Below are 12,805 nucleotides of genomic sequence, written 5' to 3' on the forward strand. Positions count from 1 at the left end.
GATGTTCTTGGCATTCTGAGGGCAGTACTCCATCTCATCGGGAACCATGTAACTGGTTCTCTGAGCGCTTCTGGCCCCCTTCAATTTCCATCTTATGGAGCTTGGGTAGGTCCTTTCCTTGTGCAGGGATGTCGTTTAGCCAGTGGACATGTTTCCTGTGCATGTTTGGGTCAGAGCCAGTATTTCCGCCATCGTGTGTCTGAAAGTGAGTGGGAGACGGACCAGCAGTTGAGTTGCAACAGAGCAGCAGTCACTGACGGACCAGCAGGCAGTCAGTCGGTTGTTACGGATGAGGGAAGTTATCTCTGTGCGGTGCAGCCTACTGGGTCCCCTGGCTGTCCCTGCACAGTGTCGGAGCGTGTGTGGAGCTGTCCGATCATTACGAGCTTCATGGAAGGTCCAACACACCCACTGGCTCGCTTCTGACTGCCGCTAAATTGCGTGTCGGCGCGCTCCCGCGCCGTGGCGTGACGTCACGTGTTTTGAAAACGTCAGTGCAATTGGCCGCTGTCCGCTGCCGTCGATCGCCGTTGTCATCACCCAGTGGTGGACGGGTGGTACACATCTTCTTTAACACCGGCATCCATATACTGTTTAATTTCACGCCCTCCTTCTTTCGATTAGGGTGTTTAGCGATTTCGATTGCTTCCCTGTAGAGCCTTTCGTAATATCCGCTTGTGGCCGCTAGTACTTGCGTCTCCTCGAAACGAATATTGTGTTTCCCTGGCTGGAAAGCATGTTCCGCAACAGCTGATCGTTCCGTTTCTCCTCTTCTACAATTTCCCTTGTGCTCTTCCAAACGTTTAGAAACAGTTCTTTTAGTGGTACCCACATAAACATCTCCACAGCTGCATGGGATCCTATACACTCCAGCTTTTTCCAATGATTTGCGAGCGTCCTTGGCAGGCTTAAGGTATTCCTGTATCTTCCTGGTGGGCTTGTAAATTACGGTAATATTCCGCTTCGTCAAGATCCTCCATATTCTTTCCGTTACATTTTTAACAAACGGCAGGAAAACCTTAGATTTTGCAGTAGCCTGTATGTCACTATGATTTCTGCGTGGCTTCCTAAACGCAAGTTTTATTTCGGTGGACGAATATACGTTCTTCATTAGTGCATTGTGGAGATGTTCCATCTCAGCGTCGAGCAACTCAGGTTCACAAATATTTCTAGCTTTGTCCGCTAACGTCTTGATAACACTCCGCTTCTGTTGTGGGTGGTGGTTCGAATCCCGGCGCAAATAACGGTCCGTGTGCATGGGTTTGCGGTATACTGAGTGGCCCAAACTACCATTTTCGTTTCTAAAAACAAACAAATCGAGGAAATGTAATTTGCCGCGACCTCCTCCTCCATTGTAAACTGAATTCTCGAGTTTATACTATTCAGATGTTCGTGGAACCGGCTTAGTTCCTCCCTGCCCTGTCTCTACAGCACAAACGTGTCATCCACGTATCAGAACCATACATTTGGTTTTTTGCTGGCAGTACCTACGGCCTGTTCTTCGAATTTCTCCATAAAGAAGTTTGCAATTACGGGACTTTGGGGGCTTCCCATAGTCACGCCATACGTTTGCTCATAAAACTGTTCATTCCACTTGAAGTATGTGGTCGTCAAACAACACTTAAACAGTTCCGAAATATCGGCAGGAAAAATTCGATCCAGCTGTTCCAATACATCATTAAGTGGAACCATGGTAAACAGCGATACCACATCAAAGCTGACCAATATGTCCTCCGGCTGGACCACTATGCCATTCAATCTGCTGATGAAATGTGTCGAATTCATTATATAAGAGCCCGAACGGCCCACATGTGGTTTTAACAGCGTAGTCAAAAACTTGGCTAACGAGTAGGTGGGCGAACCAATGGCACTTATTATCGGTCTTAACGGCACATTTTCTTTATGAATTTTGGGCAATCCATAAAGCCTCGGTGGTAGCGCAACCGAATTGCAGAGACCTTTCTGTACACTCTCTTCAATGGAGGACTTTTTTATTAACCGCGACACCGTTCTGAGAACGTTGTTAGTGGGGTCCTTATTCAGCTTCCTATATGCTTGCGGATCCAGTAGATCAGTAATTTTACTCTGATAGTCGGCCACATCCTTAACCATCGTTGCGCTTCCTTTGTCAGCTGGGAGAATCAAAATACTGTCGTCATCATTCAGGAGTTTTAAAGCTCTTCTCTCACCCCACAGTTATATTACTCTTCGGTGGTTTTGTATTGGCTAATATTCTCACTGTTTCTATACGGATTTTCTTCAGCTGTTACAGAATCCACACTGCGAATTCCTGCTTCTACACTGGCTATAATTTCTTCCGTTGGCACAAAACGCGGACTAACAGCAAAATTTCCTCCCTTGGCAAGCACAGATGTCTCATCGTCAGATAACGAACGTTTGGATAAATTGATAACGGTCCGGGAAACGTCTAAATGCCGAACAGTCTGATTAGGTAGCAAATTATTAAACTTCTTCTTCTGTTTACTAGACATTGTCAACATACGCTTCCCCATGGTATCATGCAGTAGTCTATCAATTTTATTCCAGTCACCGCTGCACAGTTTATTACTGATAGTAATATGGACAGACATTAACTTACAGTTTGTGCTTGCCAAGTCCCGTCGGGTCTGCTGAATGCGCTCTCGTAGTAAGGCCTCCTCAGTCCGTTTGAAAATGCGTTGTGCCTTTCCCGAATAGAACAGTCGCTTTATCTTCAGAACCTTCGGTATAACGCCGACGGCTCTGCAACGAGACAGGAATGTGAGGGAACACAAAAGCTGCACACTCTTCTTCTGCAGTCCTTCCAGGCATCGCACTTCCCTTGACATCTCCTCCCCGTAGAGGGGTCTGATACTAAAATGTAGACTTTCACGGCCGGAAATATCATGTCCATTATAATTATCCGGGCTGTTATGCCGTCGTCGGTTGATGAATTCTGTGCCAATTCCCAACGTTTCGTCTCTGACTGTGGGAGACGAAACGTTGGGAATTGACACAGAATTCATGAACCGACCATGGCATAACAGTCCGGATAATTATAATGGATCAAGTGTAGTTGGGCTCACCACCTGTCTCACCTAAGTGAACAAGGGCAGACCGACCTCCCTGGAGGCTTCTGAGTGCCACTGGCGTTTAATTATCTGTTTTCAGCTACTTAAAATTTTAGGCTTATGGTTGTTTTTCTTTTTTTAATTCTTAAATTTATCTTTCAAGCTTAAACACTGTGGCCTTCTGCCTTTAAAAGATTATGGTAATATATTTAAAAATTTTGAAACTTAATTGTGGCCTTCAGCCATTGGTATTCCACCTTCCACATGTTTGTTCTATCTACCTTGCTGTGATGTTTTTTTTTTTAATTATTTTATTGCTATCTTCCCCTCCATGAACCATGGACCTTGCCGTTGGTGGGGAGGCTTGCGTGCCTCAGCGATACAGATGGCCGTACCGTAGGTGCAACCACAACGGAGGGGTATCTGTTGAGAGGCCAGACAAACATGTGGTTCCTGAAGAGGGGCAGCAGCCTTTTCAGTAGTTGCAGGGGCAACAGTCTGGATGATTGACTGATCTGGCCTTGTAACATTAACCAAAACGGCCTTGCTGTGCTGGTACTGCGAATGGCTGAAAGCAAGGGGAAACTACAGTCGTAATTTTTCCCGAAGACATGCAGCTCTACTTTATGATTAAATGATGATGGCGTCCTCTTGGGTAAAATATTCCGGAGGTAAAATAGTCCCCCATTCGGATCTCCGGGCAGGGACTACTCAGGAGGACGTCGTTATCAGGAGAAAGAAAACTGGTGTTCTACGGATCCGAGTGTGGAATGTCAGATCCCTTAATCGGGCAGGTAGGTTAGAAAATTTAAAAAGGGAAATGGATAGGTTAAAGTTAGATATAGTGGGAATTAGTGAAGTTCGGTGGCAGGAGGAACAAGACTTTTGGTCAGGTGATTACAGGTTTATAAATACAAAATCAAATAGGGGTAATGCAGGAGTAGGTTTAATAATGAATAAAAAAATAGGAGTGCGGGTTAGCTACTACAAACAGCATAGTGAACGCATTATTGTGGCTAAGATAGACACAAAGCCCATGCCTACTACAGTAGTACAAGTTTATATGCCAACTAGCTCTGCAGATGATGAAGAAATAGATGAAATGTATGACGAGACAAAAGAAATTATTCAGGTAATGAAGGGAGACGAAAATTTAATAGTCATGGGTGACTGGAATTCGTCAGTAGGAAAAGGGAGAGAGGGAAACATAGTAGGTGAATATGGATTGGGGGGAAGGAATGAAAGAGGAAGCCGCCTTGTAGAATTTTGCACAGAGCATAACTTAATCATAGCTAACACTTGATTCAAGAATCATAAAAGAAGGTTGTATACCTGGAAGAATCCTTGAGATACTAAAAGGTATCAGATGGATTATATAATGGTAAGACAGAGATTTAGGAACCAGGTTTTAAATTGTAAGACATTTCCAGGGGCAGATGTGGATTCTGACCACAATCTATTGGTTATGAAATGCAGATTGAAACTGAAGAAACTGCAAAAAGGTGGGAATTTAAGGAGATGGGACCTGGATAAACTGAAAGAACCAGAGGTTGTAGAGAGTTTCAGGGAGAGCATAAGGGAACAATTGACAGGAATGGGGGAAGAAATACAGTAGAAGAAGAATGGGTAGCTCTGAGGGATGAAGTAGTGAAGGCAGCAGACGATCAAGTAGGTAAAAAGACAAGGGCTAATAGAAATCCTTGGGTAACAGAAGAAATATTGAATTTAATTGATGAAAGGAGAAAATATAAAAATGCAGTAAATGAAGCAGGCAAAAAGGAATACAAACGTCTAAAAAATGATATCGACAGGAAGTGCAAAATGGCTGAGCAGGGATGGCTAGAGGACAAATGTAAGGCTGTAGAGGCTCGTCTCACTAGGGGTAAGATAGATACTGCCTACAGGAAAATTAAAGAGACCTTTGGAGAGAAGAGAACCACTTGTATGAATATCAAGAGCTCAGATGGCAACCCAGTTCTAAGCAAAGAAGGGAAGGCAAAAAGGTGGAAGGAGTATATAGAGGGTTTCTACAAGGGCGATGTACTTGAGGACAATATTATGGAAATGGAAGAGGATGTAGATGAAGACGAAATGGGAGATAAGATACTGCGTGAAGAGTTTGACAGAGCACTGAAAGACCTGAGTCGAAACAAGGCCCCGGGAGTAGACAACATTCCATTAGAACTACTGATGGCCTCGGGAGAGCCAGTCATGACAAAACTCTACCATCTGGTGAGCACGATGTATGAGACAGGCGAAATACCCTCAGACGTCAAGAAGAATATAATAATTCCAATCCCAAAGAAAGCAGGTGTTGACAGATGTGAAAATTACCGAACTATCAGTTTAATAAGTCACAGCTGCAAAATACTAACGCGAATTCTTTACAGACGAATGGAAAAACTGGTAGAAGCTGACCTCAGGGAAGATCAGTTTGGATTCCGTAGAAATGTTGGAACACGTGAGGCAATACTGACCTTACAACTTATCTTAGAAGAAAGATTAAGAAAAGGCAAACCTACGTTTCTAGCATTTGTAGACTTAGAGAAAGCTTTTGACAATGTTAACTGGAATACTCTCTTTCAAATTCTGAAGGTGGCAGGGGTAAAATACAGGGAGCAAAAGGCTATTTACAATTTGTACAGAAACCAGATGGCAGTTATAAGAGTCGAGGGGCATGAAAGGGAAGCAGTGGTTGGGAAAGGAGTGAGACAGGGTTGTAGCCTATCCCCGACATTATTCAATCTGTATATTGAGCAAGCAGTAAAGGAAACAAAAGGAAAATTCGGAGTAGGTATTAAAATTCATGGAGAAGAAGTAAAAACTTTGAGGTTCGCCGATGACATTGTAATTCTGTCAGAGACAGCAAAGGACTTGGAAGAGCAGTTGAACGGAATGGACAGTGTCTTGAAAGGAGGATATAAGATGAACATCAACAAAAGCAAAATGAGGATAATGGAATGTAGTCAAATTAAGTCGGCTGATGCTGAGGGAATTAGATAAGGAAATGAGACACTTAAAGTAGTAAAGGAGTTTTGCTATTTAGGGAGTAAAATAACCTATGATGGTCGAAGTAGACTGGCAATGGCAAGGAAAGCGTTTCTCAAGAAGAGAAATTTGTTAACATCGAGTATAGATTTAAGTGTTAGGAAGTCGTTTCTGAAAGTATTTGTATGGAGTGTAGCCATGTATGGAAGTGAAACATGGACGATAACTAGTTTGGACAAGAAGAGAATAGAAGCTTTCGAAATGTGGTGCTACAGAAGAATGCTGAAGATAAGGTGGGTAGATCACGTAACTAATGAGGAGGTATTGAATAGGATTGGGGAGAAGAGAAGTTTGTGGCACAACTTGACTAGAAGAAGGGATCGGTTGGTAGGACATGTTTTGAGGCATCAAGGGATCACAAATTTAACATTGGAGGGCAGCGTGGAGGGTAAAAATGGTAGAGGGAGACCAAGAGATGAATACACTAAGCAGATTCAGAAGGATGTAGGTTGCAGTAGGTACTGGGAGATGAAGAAGCTTGCACAGGATAGAGTAGCATGGAGAGCTGCATCAAACCAGTCTCAGGACTGAAGACCACAACAACAACATTGCTATATTTTAATTGGATTTTTATCTTGTTGATTTGTTAAGATTTCTTGTTTGGAGGCCTTCAGCCGTGAACGAGTTGCATTTGGTAAAGGTCTGGCTATGTGCCGCTTTGGTTGTAAAAGTGTTATTAAATTACAATCAGAAGGTGAAACTGACACCAACCTTATTTGGCCCTTTCCCCAATCCTAATTACCTGTTCAGTCCAGCAGGTTTAGCCAGATATATCACTTATCTTTATAGTGGTGCAAGAATAAAACTGGGTAAAAATCCAGGATTTTCTTGTTTAAAGGAACATTTGATAACAAAATTCATGTTTTGCTTTGCTACGCTTGATTTCAACTTCTGTGTAATTCACAAGAACATGGACACTAATTTCATTGCCACTTTTGTAAGAGGTCTTTTGGTAAGAGTCTGCTATGGCAGTGACTGCATGCTCCATGCACTGCGAGTTTGACGGTCAAATACATGTCATTCAGCATCTCTCTCTCTCTCTCTCTCTCTCTCTCTCTCTCTCTCTCTCTCTCTCTACATGTATAGCACTATGTTTTGTTTCACACCTATTATGCAGTAATCTGTTTCTATAGAAGTTCCTTTATATTGATTCCCAGGCCAGACAACATCCATCTAGAAGCATTACAACAGGCAGCACCATTAATAACATCTAACCTGACAGACTTATTAGATGATGCTCTGTGGCTAAGTAGGGTGCCTTAATCATAAAAAACCGCCAATACTGTTACGATCAAAAAATTTGCTGACAAAGACCCATGAGAACCCAAGTCCTACAGCCCTATATGCCTCATCAACTCCCTAGGTAAGGTGGAGGGACAGCTCATATAACCACTTCGAGAAACATAGAGAACTCTACAGCCTTAGCCCCACATCAGATGGGTTCAGAGAAGGAAAATCTATAGATGATGCAGTAAATACAGACTTTAATATCATAGGGTGTACTCAAGTGTGCTTTTGATATCTTAATCAACATTGCAGGCACCTTTGATAATCCTTGGTGGTCTGTGTCGTTAGCTCAACACTATGAACTTAAGGTACTCACATTCCTCTACAAGAGTTTCCTTTATATTGCAAAAACACAGTCATAGAGTGGAAGGTGGGAGACCTGAAAGTATTCAAAAAGCTCACAAAGAGATGTCCCCAAGGCTTAATTTGTGGGCCCATCTTTTGGGACATCACAATTGAGCCCCTCTTGCATCTCATAGATGAGCAATCGTACTCTTGACAGGGTTGTGACATACGCCAATGACATGTTAGTAGTGGTTTTTGCAGACAATCTGTCATCACTGGAGAGCAAAGCCAGTGGTATCTTATATACTATACAATATTAGAGCAACACAGACAAACTAACAATCACAGCACACAACTCAGTATACATATTACTGAAGGGTACATTACAGTGACACCCATCGATCAAAATACAGAACATGAGCTTTAAAAGTGAAACAACCACACAATACCTGGGAGTACCCACTGATGAAAAACACAGTTTCACCTAACACATATGCATAACTACTGGTAAAGCAGAGAAAATACCATACAAATTCGCACGCATGAACACTAGATGGTACAGACTACCTATCACACACATCAGAGCATATCACTGCTCACTCTATGAATTGGTGGTGAGCTTCACAACAAGTACATGGGCACATAGGCTTGCTCTAGTGGGCAACAGGACAGCAGTGAGGTGTAGACAAAAGAGTGTACTCCTGAGGCGGTCGGGTGCTTCCTGCACAACCTAAATAGAGGTCTATGTGCGGTGCTGCATATCTTCCGGAGCAACATAATGACCAGACGTTGGGCCACATGCTGCTGGCTTAAGAGGAAAAGACATGATAACATCAAGGAAATAACAGGCACCGACATCAAACACAATCATCAACTAAACTCTTGGTGGTTGGATGTCTGGCAATGGGAGTGAGCCCAAATTGACAAAGGCAGTAGGGTGTACTACTTTTTTCTGGACATTAGGGTATGATTACGGGTGAGTCATGGCCTCAGCGCAGATTATTTCCTGACAGAGCACAGCCATATACAATGCAGCTACAGTGCTTCTCATCTTCTGCAGATGGCAACTACAAATGCTGTGAATGGGGATCCTCTGAATACATTGTGCTGTACCATGAGCAGTACTGACACATACAGTGGAACAGTAAAGGAATCATCACACACTCACACACACACACACACACACACACACACACACACAGGGGTTCACACAAATGTGGACAACTGAATGAACTAACAGACCACATCTTCAAGACTGAACACACTATCTATAAACAAACTCCTTGTAGGCATCATAGCAGACATCAAAGTGATCACTGGGTTAGTTCAGATGAGGACTCCACTACTACAGACTCCTCCAACACTGACACAGAGGACATAAGACATGAGAGAGAACATTTAGTTGTTTTATTACAGGAACATTAAACATAGATCAAACCAAGAGATGTTATATAACTGTGGTCAGTTGTTCTACCAGGCACCATGTTAAAACTGTTACTACAGTAACACAGATTTTTTTTAACAGATAGTGTAAGTTAGAATGAAAGAAAACATATGATGAAACACATGAAGGGACACAATGCATAGCGCAAACATATGATGTAGAATGTATAGCCTAGCGTGGCTGGCTATTGTAGCGCGTGCCACAATAAAGCTGTAAAACACTAACATAAAATTAAGTAGACTATCATATCAACATACCTTAGTAAGTAACCTTGGGAGGCACTGCACAGGGATGTTGGGCTCAATGTCACTTTCTGAGACCTCTTCCCTGGGTAGCGCAGGTGAAGGGCCACAACTACGTAATCTATCCTATCTTCTTTCATTGCTCTTCTTACATCATTTTTTTGGTAATTTCCTATTTACAGTATGATATATATCCATTTTATAAGTATAATCCAGCTGCCATTTACACAAAGAAAGAGGACAAGTGATCTCCACGAGGCTCCACCTCCACGTGGTGCTTCACGGGCACTGGCGCCCATAGCCTCAGCTGCAGGGCACAAGAGCTATGTGATGAGGGCAGTTGGTCCTAGCTGAGAAGACTGAGTGGAAGACTACAGCCTGCACAAAACTTATTAGATGATGAGCCCTAGTACTCCAAATGCAGCAAAAAAAATACAGAATGGGAGGTCCCTCCCATCACAAGCTGTTCTACTAGGTATTTGGATATCCAGTGCTTCATCAACTATCCTTATAAACTTTTTGGCCACAGTTACACTACATGTTCCTGTATAGAGTTAAATGTTTCAAGTTCCTCATTGGGATATGGCGCTATTGCTTCTATTCAGTTTACTAAACATGTAAATCTTTCTGATTAATGTAGTTGCCCTTTGTAATTTGTGGTCAATGTTGCTACAACTGCCTCGTGGCCACTTATATTGGTTGCAACATGGACTTCTTCAAAGAGGACAGGTCTATCTGCTGCCATTAGATAAAATATATTTCCATCAAAAATAAACTTCCAAACTATCTGTTCTCAGTAGTTTTAAGAGGAGACATTTAGTGATGTTTCATGGGCTGCTTCATGACAACTACCACCATTTACAAAACTACCGGTAAGTATCCCAATTGATTTTTCAAAGAGGTGGCAACAGCAAGGGCAACTAGTCACCATCTACCATTGCCAAATTGAATGATTAGCATTTTCATCCTGTGAAGATATGGGATAAAGGTCAGGAAAAGGAAAAAAGATGTCTGATCACATACAAAAAGAAAAATGCATGAAACTGTGTAACATCGCATTCTGAAGTGAAACAGCTGAAGGAGAAAACATTTATTACTTGGAAAATATATAAAGAGTTCCCACAGATGTCACCTAGAGATAACTACCAATCTTGTCAAAAGTCTATAAAGAAGCCTTAAATATATACACCAAGAAAATTGTACAAAAAAATTGAAATCTGAAATAACATTAGCAAATCAGTATGGAACTGTAAATGAGAGACTTAGCAGTAAACCAAAGCCTAGCATTAGCAATATCCACCTGAGAAGTGATATCGTGAATGGTTTAGAACACGGGTGGGCAAACAGTGGCCTATGGGCTGGATCCTGCCCAGGACTGGTCTCAATTCAGCTCGTGGAAGGTATTCATGGCTTACAGAATGCAATGCTCGCATTGTACTCCACCCAGAATGCATTTTCAGATATTTTCACTGACACTTGGCTGGCCTTGGGTTTTTGCCTCATGAGATAGACCAGTGAAAGTTTTTCTTACTCCATCCAAGTGCAGTGACATTTCTTTGCTGCTGGATTTGAACAACAAAGAGAAACAATTCCAGCCTGAATGCAAAGTTATGGCTAATGTATGCGTGCAGAGTGGCAGAAATAGCTCAAGTATTTTTGCCTCTGGATCAGTGCTAACAACAAACACGTTATTTACTGCTTACTGCCGACATCTGTGCTACACACTGACAGATCACAAACATTGGCAGTAGGCAACAATGGCATGAAAATTGCCATGAAAAATGTGCGGATATGAACAGCAGCAGCAGAGGCCATAACTTGGCAAACGAACTAGTTATTTGTCATCAGTTCACATGAAAAGTTCTGTGCTAGTTGTTTGTAAATTTTGCGCAAGTGTTTCTGTGCATGTTAACTGAGTTTATTTGCAAAATGTCTGGCACTAAGAAAAGAGAAACACATGCTGAATGTTTCCAGTTCCAAGACAAATGGACAGAGGATTATTTCTTTATCATGTACAAAGATAAACCTGTTTCTTGTCATGTAGTGAATCACTATCTGTTGTGAAGGAGTATAACCAACCCCTCCCTGTGGGGCTCCTACAGCTGTCACTACATCCCACATACCTGTCGGCATTGCTTTCTACCTCCACACACTTTCCTGTCTTCTATTTCTCTTTTTCTCAATGGCCTCCTTTATGCCATCTAATAAGGCAACCTGCAACCTTCCTCTTCTCCTTCTTCCCTGAGGATAATACATCAAGATTTTATTTGGCCATCTGTCAGTCACATTGTATGTGCATACAGGACATTCTTTTATTCTGTTCATGATACTCTATTGAGCCTGCATCATTTTCCTAATTGTTGTTGTTCTTATGTGTCTCGCCAAGATGTTCTACACAATCTTCTGAGATAGTCCATATAAATAACTTTCAGTTTATTTTTTACAGTAGGCCCCCAGCACTCACATCCATAGTTTGTTACAGACTCTAGAATACTTCTACAGAGCATATTCATAACTTTCAGACTTATCTTAGAATACCATAACAGAGGGTTTAGCTTTCAGACTGCTGCTTTCCCATGGAGTACACATTGCTGTATTTCCTAATTACTTGTTCCATCTTCCGATAGGATGCTACCCAAATATTTAATTTTTTTACATGCCTTGATATCCTGGGCCTCTACCATTATGTTTCCAACATTTTCTCCACTGCATAGGTATCCAGTCTTTTGCAAATTTACTTTCAGTCCACACTTGTCATATTCTTCTTTGGAGGTTTTTTATTTTAAATTAAAAAGTATGAACGCCACAAAACTGTGTTTTCGTTTCCATTTGGTAGGGGCACTGCTATCAAGTCACTCCTATTGGCTCTTTGCTGAATTCATAGCATCCACCATGTTAGATTTACAAGATGTCTCCCTATTTCACAGGTTTTTGCTGTCTTCTCAGGGGTATCAATTTTACTATTTTCCTGGCTAATATAAAATGAATGTATTCTCAAAAAAGCGTGTCTAGAGGCATAATTTGTTGGTGTGGTAGGTTGCAGAAAGGGTGCCATTCGTAATGGTGTGTTACCTCATAAACGTTAATGTCAGAGATGCTATAGTTTTGACTACGAGTGCTGCTGTCATGTCACATGCGAAGGCGGTCCACAAGATTAAGTAAGCATGCACATCAGGCTCGTGGATCAGAAAAGATTGTCCACCCCTTGTTTAGATCTTTATATGATCAGTAATACTCTTAATACCCATTTTATTAATTTAGGTAGTTTATTGTGATGTCTGGTTCTGATGATTACTGAACACCTTATTAGATAGAAAAATCGGTATTTACCCTGAAGAGCAAAAGAAACTGGTACACCTGCCTAATACGATGTAGGGCCCCCACGAGCATGCAGAAGTGCTGCAATATAATGTGGCATGGACTCAACTAATGTCGGAAGTAGTACTGGA

At 41.9% G+C, this 12,805-nt stretch overlaps 1 protein-coding gene across 1 annotated transcript in view; it reads right to left on the reverse strand.

Annotated features, from left to right (window-relative positions):
* Positions 1–12,805, reverse strand: part of LOC126249357 (uncharacterized) — a 56,276-nt gene that overhangs the window by 20,739 nt on the left and 22,732 nt on the right. The gene's annotated exons all lie outside the window — the stretch shown is intronic.

Source organism: Schistocerca nitens, chromosome 3 (genome assembly GCF_023898315.1).
Source record: "Schistocerca nitens isolate TAMUIC-IGC-003100 chromosome 3, iqSchNite1.1, whole genome shotgun sequence".
NCBI lineage: Eukaryota > Metazoa > Arthropoda > Insecta > Orthoptera > Acrididae > Schistocerca > Schistocerca nitens.